Source organism: Adiantum capillus-veneris, chromosome 14 (genome assembly GCF_014529385.1).
Source record: "Adiantum capillus-veneris isolate H3 chromosome 14, ASM1452938v2, whole genome shotgun sequence".
Lineage (NCBI taxonomy): Eukaryota > Viridiplantae > Streptophyta > Polypodiopsida > Polypodiales > Pteridaceae > Adiantum > Adiantum capillus-veneris.
In genome coordinates this window covers 120225984-120234698 of record NC_140944.1, presented here as the reverse complement: position 1 = coordinate 120234698, position 8715 = coordinate 120225984, and the positions used below count along the sequence as shown (strand labels likewise).

The 8715-nt window shown below is 45.7% G+C and overlaps 1 pseudogene; it reads right to left on the bottom strand.

The window, feature by feature from the left end:
• Positions 1-1697: 1697 nt before the first annotated feature.
• Positions 1698-5416, bottom strand: LOC147443033 (uncharacterized; annotated as a pseudogene).
• Positions 5417-8715: the final 3299 nt, after the last annotated feature.

The following is an 8715-nucleotide window of genomic DNA, read 5'->3' as shown; positions in this document are numbered from 1 at the left end:
GGCAAGGTTTCTCTCTCTCGAGCTAGTTCTCAGCAAGGCAAGAATCAAGGCGTGAAGTGATTAGAGCAAATCAAGGTCTAGAAGAGCTTGTCGAGGCTTGAGCAAGCCAAGGCTTGGTCCAACCGAGGTCGAAGCAAGTAAACTTATCGAGGTCTGAATTAGGAGAAATATGAACCCTCTAGGGGCTCTTTGGGATTAAGGTTAATTAGAGGCCAGCCAATAGGAAGAGGGTGGTGGACACACTCTACAACTAGGAAGAGCTAGGTGTGTCATAGTTTGTCCCCTCTTTCCCTTGGTTTGCCTAGGTCAAAAAAACCTTTTAGAGGAGAATACCATGCTCTTACAAGCCTTTAAAAGCTGGAAAAGGGGGTGTGACAGTGAGGTGACAGTTGGAAAAGTGAAGATGACATGATGGTACAATGTAATTTGAATTGGGGAGGGGGGAAAGGGGGGGGGGGGGGGGCTTCAATCTCAACCATTAGATCCTTTTTTCATCCAATGGATATCATCAAAAGGCGCCTTTCAACCTCCACCCTTCATCTTGAGTGAGATCTAGTGGCTAGGATGGGCTCCCCTCTCTTCAAAATGCGCCTTTTCACCTCCTCCCTTGATCTTGATTGAGATCCAAAGGCCGAGATTGAGCCCCCACTTCAAATGGCGCCTTTCAATCTCCACCCTTGATCTTGTGCAAGATCCAATGGTCAAGATTGCACCCCCACATCATATGGAGCCTTGCTGTTTAATTTACCCATTAAACAACTTGCACCTTCCCCTCCAATTAACCAATGGTCCATCTTCCAAGGCCTATTAAATATGGGCCAAAGACCCGACTAGTCAGTTTCTTTTGAAAACTGACATATTCTAGCTCAAAACCACTAAGAGGTTTTCTGTGTCCCCTTAACCCCCTACCAATTAGAAACTTAATCCCAAACCTTACAAGGCCCCAAAGAAGTCCAATATTTTCCTAATGCGAAGTGAGTAAGCTTGAGAAGGCGAGCTTGGCCTTGAACCAAAGCAAGAAAGAAAGCAGGAGAAGGTATGCACGATAAACGAAGCAAGGTAAGGAGTAGGAGGAAGTTACAATGAGAGAATGACAATTAAGCCGGCGGTCTAAAGCATTGATGATCGAGGCAGTAAACTGAATTGAAGACTGTAGAATCCACGGGCATTTGAAGCAAATGAAGCGACATGAGGAAAATTTCCATCACTATCATTCGTAGAGATTGAATTAGCAATTTGCTAAGTCCGGTGTTGTTAACAACCCGATTAATCCTGTAAACGGGAGCTAAACTCCTAGTCAGGAGCTGATCTAAGTGACGGTGCTGTTAACAGCCCGCTGGAAAGGGGGAAGTCAAAAAACCACCATCACATAATGTAAATGCCTCTCTATAGCCCAGTGATCTCACAACACCCCTATCCCCTAGCAAACACACATCCCGACTCCCAATCTGCAAACAATTACTGTCCAAGCCCGATCCTGACCAACCCCGTCTATATGCACTAACACTCCAAGCATATCATAGAGGTTCTTGCCTATAACCCTTTTGAACACCCTCACAGCAACAATAGCATTTCAAAATTGATTAACATTCACACGACATTGCAAAATCTCGAACATTCATCCATCCTGTTAAGCTTGCACCCAATTTATGCATTTAACGCCAATAAACACTTCGATATCAATAAACACTTCGATATCAATAAGCTTGCACCCAATTTATGCATTTAACGGCAATAAACACTTCACATAGAAGACACCAACACAAAAAACCATCCGACTCCATGAAGCCGCCCTCCTTGGATAGCCACAGCTCACAGCATATAGCCCTCCTTCATGAGTGCGAAAAAATGAACATTATAACATTTGCACCAAATAGTAATCCAACTGGACTAGTCTCAAAAATGTTCTTGGCTCCCTTCTCCTGCAGCCCCTTGGTCGATGGCCCCTGGCGGCCCTTTTCTTGCTTCACGTTGATGAGCACCCTTCTGCCTCCGTTTCCACTGCGCCACCCCGTGGCTTCCAACCTCCATCTCTGCAGTCGGCCACCCCTCAAAAAGCAACACCTTCTTCACCTTCCGATGGCCTCAGCCCTCTGCTAACCAGTGGTGCTCACAACAACACCCCATCAGGCCCCTCTCGTGTCTGTTGTCCGCTACCACCCCCTTGTACCTCCTCCCCTTCACTGCAATATGGCCGCGAGCTGCAGCCCCTTGTTCTCCCCTTCACTGGCCTCCCACTGCCTACTGTCCTCCAGTGCTCAGGCCTCCCTCACACCTGTCCCTGCATGCTCGCCCTAGGTGGCCCTCACGCCATCGAACTGGGCCTCCTCTCCCATGCACTCCTCTAGGTGGCGGCCTTTTCCCTTCAGCCCCTCTGCAGCTCTGGCCAATAGCGACGTCGCTCGCTCCCTCTATAAACTGGCTTCCCCGCCGTACCTGTATGGTCCCCCTGTCATTCAACTGGCGCTTCTCCCTCCATGCAAGCCTTTTGGAGACCTTTCCTCACGCTCTGCTCGTCTACTGCAGTCGACAGAAATACGTTTTTCTTTTTTTAATAAAGTAGTTTAACAAAGCTTCTGGGCTTGGCCCCCATGCGCACGCCTCAACCGTCGTCTTCGATTGTCGATCAAGAAAACCTCCATCGGGACATCCCTTTGCATAGCCTTGACTTCTCAGGTCCCATAGTCTCATAAAATACTTAAATATGGCTCACCGCTCCGGGAAGCACACAGCCGTTATGAGGACTAACGAACTGTGCCGCAATTTGATAGAACTCTTTTCGCACAACGTATCTCGGATGAAAAGCATCACACCAAGAATGGCCTGGCTACCATGGCCGTTGACAAACTGGAGCCAAGCTACTAGCCCTCGACTTTCAAGAATTCAAAGAGGTTCGAAACCTTTGGAATGGAGCCCTCATTTTGCAACATTATAGCATGAATTGATAGAGGTACCCATCAATATGCTCAATACCTTTGAGACTCCCGATCAATGGTGTCCAAAGCCATTCGAGCCCTACCATATGCCATATCTGACATACACATCCTGGCCAGTAGTAGTCCTACAGACATCCCGCACAAAATCCCATATCACAAACTTGATGGTACCAGCATCCTGCATCCCTTGCCTCGTTCTCAACCTTGTGATATAAGCATATGCTCGTGCCACTTGTGATAGCAAAAAAACACTTGCACTTTTGACTAACGAGTGCTCCAACTCGATGTACCTGGCTCTTGGTTCCATCAAATATCTGCTCAAGGTCCTTGCCATTTGCCTGCAAACTTCCATGCCTCGACTTTCTGCACTTCCATAGATCGACACAGTTTGGCTGTACCATCATTGCCCACCCCCTTGTTGAGCTCAACCACAATATTATTTAGGTAAAATAAGTTTGTATAGAGAGAATGATATAACATAGAGCTATAGACTGCATAAGAAAAATGATAGTGGCTATATAGATAGGTTAGATATAGAGAGAAGAGCATCTGGTACAGCATCACCTGCCAGGGGTCAAATAGAAAGCTCGAAGCTTCCCCAAGCATGACAAAGAGTCCACCTGGATTAAAAACAAAACAATGGCCAAGGCCATCCACCTGTAAAGCATGCACATTCGAGTCTTCCTTTGCACTTGTCGGCCAATAGACACGCCAATCTTCCTGCTCTTCATAGCATGAAGCTTTATCACCCTGAATCCATAATCCTTCGTGCCAACCATAAGCATACTTTCGACCACTTGAAGCATTGGTACCATAAGCTGCTATCATGTCATCTACTATAGAACCTTCCATAGTATAGTCCACTTCAAAAGAGCCTTGCAACTTCAAAAGAGCCTTGCAACTGATACAAAGATACCTGTAAAGCAACCTCTAATAACACATGTATCCATAGCATCACATAAAATAGCAAGACCCTGCCATTTGGCTCCAGCTGCTGCATAGCCAAGCAAACTTGATCCCTTTGCATACCTGCATCCAAACCCTCTGTAAACGGCTCCAAAACCATCTTTTCATACTCAAGAGCATGACTTGCTAAAGCTTTAACGTGTCCTTCAAATACCTCATCACCTGCAAGGTTGGCGGCATCTTCCTCTTTGCATGGAGCCTCACCCTCATAGGCTGCACCTGTATCAGTTTCCATAGAGTCTTCTGCCGGAGCTAACTCTCCACGGCTACCCACAAACTCTGGAACTTCAAAGTACACCTCTACATGCTCACCAAGGCAAGGTTGCCCCACCCCCTGCATAGACAAATCACTTCAACATACCTCTGTTTCTGCTTCTAGCCCTTGCAAGTCATTTTCAAGAGCCTGCTCTTCCATTAAGTCTGATACGCAATCAAACCATACCTCTTCCTCCAATAGTAACTCACCATCACACGATATTTGATAGGGCTGCTCGACTGGCAGATTCACACAAGGTGAAACACTATACTTCTCTTCGACCTTCAAATGACTGGCAGGCAACTCGCATACATTGCTCTCCACTTCTTCTACCTGAAAAACATCATAAGTCTCATACCTAGGAGACATGGAATCTGTCTCCCATGTAGCATATGTATCCAAACTGTTGCTGGAGCTATGAGAACTGTCGGACTCTTCTTTTGAACTTACCAATTCTTGCACCACTACTACCTTCCTCGCTATCGGTTCGTGAACCAACACTTCTTCTTCAAAGCATTTTATTACCTCATCCTCTTGAGGAAGCAAACTGGGTGGCACTCTTAATATGCCTCTCTGCACCTGTTGAGCCCTGGTTGGCACTTCTTCTACCTCTTCTAGCCTAGGATCCGCTTCACGTGCTTTGATCAAATGCATATCAAGAAAAAAGGAGCTTTTACCTCTTGATGCTCATCAATGTGTCTAGGCCTAGGTCCACTGGCTACCGTGATTGCCGACTGTAGCAATCCTGCCTCCATCTTCTTCTTCATCTTTTGAATCTTTGCTCTGGCAACTCTGACGGCTTCATCAAAGGTCCTTGGATCTTCATAGTCCACTCTCTCACGAACATAGGGATGCAAGCAAGAAAGAAACCTTTCCAACTTAAAGTATCCCACAACGGTTGCTTGGGTAGCAGCCGCAAAACCCCCCAATAAGCTTCAAATTTATCAACAAAAGCATCAAAATTGGCACTTGTCTCCTGTTGCAAACCTTTTATCTTCGCATCTGCTTCCGAAGCAGACACCACCTTTCTATACCTTTGTAGAAATTTCTCTCGAAATCCGATCCAATTCTGCTTGTGCACGTCTTCTAAGCCATCGAACCAAACTTTTGCTTTACCTCACAGCACCAAAGGTAGAGTCTGGAGCTTTGCTTCATCACCTGGCATCCGCAATACCGTTAGCATAAATAACTCAAAATCAACAGTCCAGTAGTCAGCATCTCCATCTCCTTTGAACACTGGACCAAACTCCTGCTTCATCTTGATTCATGAACACTTTGTTAGGAAGCAATCAGTGGATCCACAGTGGGGGCACCACAAGATGGAAAGGGGGAAGTCGAAAAACCACCAACACACAGTGTAAATGCCTCTCTATAGCCAAGTGATCTCAGAGCACCCCTATCCCCTAGCAAACACACATCCCGACTCCCAATTTGCAAACAATTACTGTCCAAGCCTGATCTCGACCAACCCCGTCTATATGCACTAACACTCCAAGCATATCATAGAGGTTCTTGCCTATAACCCTTTTGAACACCCTCATCGCAACAATAGCATTTCAAAATTGATTAACATTCATACGACATTGCAGAATCTCGAACATTCATCCATCCTGTTAAGCTTGCACCCAAATTATGCATTTAACACCAATAAACACTTCGATATCAATGGCCTACATTGCATTCACATAGAAGACACCAACATGAAAAACCATCCGACTCCATGAAGCCGCCCTCCTTGGATAGCCACAGCTCACAGCATATAGCCCTCCTTCATGAGTGCGAAAAAATGAACATGATAACATTTGCAACAAATAGTAATCTAACTCGACTAGTCTCAAAAAGGTTCTTGGCTCCCTTCTCCTGCAGCCCCTTGGTCGATGGCCCCTGGCGGCCCTTTCTTGCTTCACGTTGATGAGCACCCCCCTTCCTCCGTTTCCATTGCGCCACCCTGTGGCTTCCAACCTCCACCTCTGCAGTCGGCCACCCCTCAAAAAGCAGTACCTTCTTCACCTTCCGATAGCCTCAGCCCTCTGCTAGCCGGTGGCGCTCACAACAACACCACCTCAGGCCCCTCTCGTGTCTGTTGTCCGCTACCACACACCCCCTTGTACCTCCTCCCCTTCACTGCAATATCGCCGGAAGCTATAGCCCTTATTCTCCCCTTCACTGGCCTTCCACTGCCTACTGTCCTCCAGTGCTCAGGCCTCCCTCACACCTGTCCCTGCATGCTCGCCCTTGGTGGCCCTCACGCCATCAAACTGGGCCTCCTCCCCCATGCACTCCTCCAGGTGGCGGCCCTTTCCCTTCAGCCCCTCTGCAGCTCTGGCCAATAGCTAACTCTCTATTGGTCGCTCCCTCTATAAGCTGGCTTCCCCACCGTACCTGTATCGTCTCCCTGTCATTCAACTGGAGCTTCTCCCTCCATGCAAGCCTTTTGGCGACCTTCCGGCCTCTTGCTCTGCTCGTCTACTGCAGTCGAGAGAAATACGTTTTTAAAAAAAAAATTATAAAGTAGCTTAACAAAGCTTTTGGGCTTGGCCCCCATGCACACGCTGCAACCGTCATCTTCGATTGTCAATCAAGAAAACCTCCATCGGGACATCCCTTTGCATAGCCTTGACTTCTTAGGTCCCATTGTCTCATAAAACACTTTAATCTGGCTCACCGCTCCGGGAAGCACACAGCCGCTATGAGGACCAATGAACTGTGCCGCAATCTGATAGAACTCTTTTTGCACAACGTATCCCGGATGAAAAGCATCACACCGAGAATGGCCTGGCTACCATGGGCGTTGACAAACTGGAGTCGAGCTACTAGCCCTCGACTTTCAAGAATTCAAAGAGGTTCGAAACCGTCGGAATGGTGCCCTCATTTTGCAACATTATAGCATGAACTGACAGAGGTACTCATCAATCTTCTCAATACCTTTGAGCCTCCCGATCAATGGTGTCGAAATCCATTCGAGCCCTGCCATATGTCATATCTGACATACACATCCTGGCCAGTAGTGTGTCCTGCAGACATCCCGCACAAAATCCCATATCACAAACTTGATGGTACGAGCATCCTGCATCCCTTGCCTCATTCTCAACCTTGTGATATAAGCATATGCTCCTACTACCTCTGATAGCAAAAAAACACTTGCAGTTTTGACTAGCAAGTGCTCCAACTCGGTGTACTTGGCTCCTGGCTCCATCAAATATCTGCTCAAGGTCCTTGCCATTTGCTTGCAAATTGCCATGCCTCGACTTCCTGCACTTCCATAGATCAACACAGTTTGGTTGTACCATGTCTCGAAAGTAGAGCTCCATTGATTAAGGTTTGTTCTTGAGGCTAGACTCTGTATCTTGGTTGAGTGGAATAAGATGCCCACTAAGAAGATGATATCTAAAATAGTAAAATTTTGAGAGCTTATAATAAACTTGCAAATTATGGACTTTTTTTGCAAAATATAGATTTTGCACTCTATATTTTGCACTGTGATGTTTCCTATCCCAATTATCATCTAAAAGTTCCAAACAGCTCTCAGACTTGCAAATGAACATTGTTGCGGTAGTTCTTATTTGCTCATGGAAGAAGAAATCTACAAACACTTCAAGAGGCATAAATAGTGTGAGCCGAAATATTTTTGTGGCAATTGAATACTTGAGGGACTTTTGTATATCCTGAAACAACCTATTCCTAACGCTTTCTCTAGTTTGCGAAGCTAGCAAAGACCAATCCTTGTTGTGAAAGGATGGAAGTGACAAAGGAGCTACACGACCCCAACCAAAGGAAGTTCTCGGTTCCAAATATGACATATCATAAAAGAATATTCCATTATCTGCAAGTTCCTTGTGTTTTCTTCCTCGGTACATTTGCTCACCAATAAATGCATGGAAAGCATAAAAAATCCCAACTATGCTCTCAACTGGTTGCCAATCCATCCTATTCGATGGATAAACATCTGAAACATACCAAAGATGATATCCACCACTTAACCTTTGAATATAATCAAGCACTTGAGATGCTCAAAATAACTTAGAGTTGGATTGATGCCGTGAAAAACTTGGAGGAGATGTTTGTAACCTTAAGTCTGCATGTTGTATGAGGAGCTCTTTCACCCGCTTGCTTCGTGCACACAATTTAAACTCTTTAACTTGTCCCTTGAAAGCCTCCACGAAATCATTGTGTTGCCTCCTCTTCCTCCTCCTAGTTTGCAGTAGTACCCAACTTCCGATAGTTATTCGAGATGGTATCCATGCTTGGTCATCTGTAGTATAACTGTTAAAAATGCTAACAAAGTCAATGGTAGTGTTAGGCCTTTGAGAATTAGCCATGGTGTGTACTAGAATACATAGAAAAGTTAGCGCAAATATGAAAAAGGGAAGAAAGTTTTGAGAGGGAAGTAGAGCTACTCAAAGTCATATTTGGGCGGGAACATAGATACTAGATAGAGTCTTCTATGAAAGTTCTGAAATACGTCGACATAGTTGAACAAGAAGCTCATCAAGAATCATATAAGGTAATTGCATTTGGAGAGATGTCGTCCCTTCACATCTTCTAAAAAAACCTAGG